Source organism: Vicia villosa, linkage group LG3, assembly GCF_029867415.1.
Source record: "Vicia villosa cultivar HV-30 ecotype Madison, WI linkage group LG3, Vvil1.0, whole genome shotgun sequence".
Taxonomy (NCBI): Eukaryota; Viridiplantae; Streptophyta; class Magnoliopsida; order Fabales; family Fabaceae; genus Vicia; species Vicia villosa.
Genome location: NC_081182.1, coordinates 129,184,077 through 129,187,030, shown reverse-complemented (window position 1 = coordinate 129,187,030; position 2,954 = coordinate 129,184,077). Strand labels below are relative to the sequence as shown.

At 40.5% G+C, this 2,954-nt stretch overlaps 1 non-coding gene across 1 annotated transcript; it reads right to left on the bottom strand.

The window, feature by feature from the left end:
* Positions 1 to 424: 424 nt before the first annotated feature.
* LOC131593751 (small nucleolar RNA R71) lies at positions 425 to 531 on the bottom strand. The gene has a single exon (XR_009281132.1). It is a non-coding gene; the product is annotated as a small nucleolar RNA R71 (small nucleolar RNA).
* Between the last annotated feature and the right edge of the window lie 2,423 nt (positions 532 to 2,954).

The window sequence follows — 2,954 nt, the reverse complement described above, 5'->3', positions numbered from 1 at the left end:
AGGAATTGATCTTTACTGATCAAATCAATCAAATTACCCCGAAGTTAGAGATGACTGCTATTCGTCCTCTTAGAGACTATGCTGCTCCTTCACGCGCTGAACCGCACTCAAGTTTCGCACCACCTACAATTGAGGCGAACAAATTCGAACTGAAACCTTCGTTGGTACAAGCTGTTCAACAGAACCAATTCTCTGGAAGCCCTACAGACGATCCCAACCTCCATTTATCCATGTTCGTGCAATATGCCGACACTGTCAAAGCTAACAATGTTAGTTCTGAAGCTATTAGATTACGCCTCTTCCTTTCTCCTTGAGAGATAGAGCTAGAGCGTGGCTTCAATCCCTGCCTTCTAATTCCATAACTACATGGGACGAATTGAAGAGAGTATTCTTAGCTAGATATTTTCCGCCTAGCAAAATCGCTATGCTAAGAGGTCAAATCAACGGATTTACCCAAAAAGATACTGAATCACTCTTCGAAGCTTGGGAACGATACAAGGACATGCTTAGACTATGCCCTCATCATGGACTCAAACCATGGCTGATCATCCATACTTTCTATGGTGGTCTACTTTATAACACTAAAATGACTATAGATGCCGCTGCTGGCGGAGCATTAATGGACAAACCCCATGATGAAGCATACAACCTCATAGAGAACATGGCACAAAACCATTATCAATGGGGAGGAGAATGAGCTGCTCTAGAGAAAACCTAAACCAAAGGAGGAATGTATGAAGTAAGTGGTATAGACCGTGTTAACGCTAAAGTAGACGCTTTAACTCAAAAAATTGAAAACTTAACCATCACTCCTTCAGCCACCGCGGCTGCTGTAGCACTTAACTGCGAAATTTGTGGATTAACTAGACACGTAGTTACCGAATGTCAACTCTTTACTGGTATCCCATCTGATCAAGTAAACTACGCTCAAGGAAACCCTTATTCTAACACGTACAACCCTGGATGGAAGAACCACCCAAACTTTTCGTATAAGAACAACAATGCGTTGTACACGCCTGGACAAGCACCCGCTGTCCCACCTGGCTATCAAAAAGCGCTTGTAGCTGTTCAAAACGCCCCTAGGAAGTCGAACCTAGAAATCATGATGGAAAACTTTATAGCTTCCCAACAACAAACCAACAAAGACTTCCTGAATCAAAACATCCATAATAGTGAGAAACTAAAACAATTATCAAACAAAGTAGATGCTTTAGCTACACATAACAAAATGTTAGAAACACAAACCTCACAAGTAGCTCAACAACAAGCACCTACTGCTGCCCCTGCTGGCACGTTTCCTGCTCAACCACAACCTAATCCTAAGGGACGTGCGAACGCGATAACACTACGAAGTGGAACGAACTACGATGGACCTATTGATCCTAGAACTCAAAACGCACCCATGTCACAACAAGAGCCAAGGGAAACCAAAAAGACATCAACTGATGATCAAACTGCTAAGACCAATGAGAACAACACCGAAGTGGAACCAGAAAAAGAAAAACCTTACGTTCCACCACCACCTTATAAGCCACCAATTCCTTACCCTCCGAGATTAGCTAAATCCAAAACCGAAGCGCAATTTAAAAAATTTGTAGAACTTCTGAAACAATTAAACATAACCATACCTTTCACAGAAGCTATAACTCAGATGCCTTCGTACGCTAAATTCTTAAAAGAAATTCTATCAAACAAAAAGAAACTCGGGGATAACGAAACTTTAACGCTTACCGCTGAATGTAGTGCTATCATCCAAAATAACATGCCTCCCAAACTAAAAGATCCTGGTAGCTTTTCCATACCCTGCGTAATAGGAAAGACTATTATAGAAAAAGCCTTGTGCGACTTAGGAGCCAGTGTTAGTTTGATGCCTCTTTCAACCTGTAAGAAACTAAATCTGGGTGAGCTTAAGACAACAAGAATGTCTCTTCAACTAGCTGACCATTCAGTTAAATACCCTGTAGGAATGTTAGAAAATATCCCTGTGCCTGTAGGCCAATTCTACATCCCAACTGACTTCATCATAATGGATATCCAAGAAGATTCTAACATCGCGATCATATTAGGAAGACCATTCTTAGCAACTGCTGGTGCAATTATAGACATTAAACGAGGAAAGCTTACCTTAGAAGTCGGAGAAGAGAAGATTGAATTCATTCTTTCTCAATTCCTGAAAACACCTTCTATAATTGACACATGCTGCTCTGCCGACATCATCGATGAGTGTGTGGATGAAATAAAATCCGAACCACATAAGGAAACCGAGATCCTAAGAATTCCTATACCGCCTATTTTAGAAGATGACAACTGGTGTGGGGAATATCAAGATAACCACCTGAGTGAATGTCTAGCATTAACTCCTGATCCTATACCTGGAGCTAAGAAACCTGCTATAGAACTTAAAACACTACCTACTGACCTAATGTACGAATTCCTAGACGAAGAACTTAACCGACCCGTCATAGTTAATGCCGATTTTGTTAGACGCTGGCCTAAAGATCTAGAGGGGCGGGGTGAATAGATCTCTCTAAGTTTTTACGGATTTTTCTACTGACTCGAGCGAAAGCGGTTCTGAATCGACTTGCGTCTATTCCGGACCGCTATTGCAAAGGTCGTATGTGTTTCAAAACCAAAAAGTAAGTGGAATTGATGGTGAAGTAATATGATGGCTAACCAATACGTTTAACAACTGAAAACCAATTAACTTCTAGATTGACAACTTTGATTTGCAATGCAGTAAGATTGGATTAAGCAAAAACACAAACACTTGGTGATACGTTCAAATTGATAGTGATTCAAGTTGTGGTGAATTGTGATGTTTGTGCAGAACTTTAATTCACAATTTTAACACTTGAATCGTTGATCAATTTTGCACTTATAACCAATTATGAACAGAAAGTAAAAGAGAAAGTAAAAGCGACAAGAACACGATATTTGTTTAGGCAGTTCGTCGA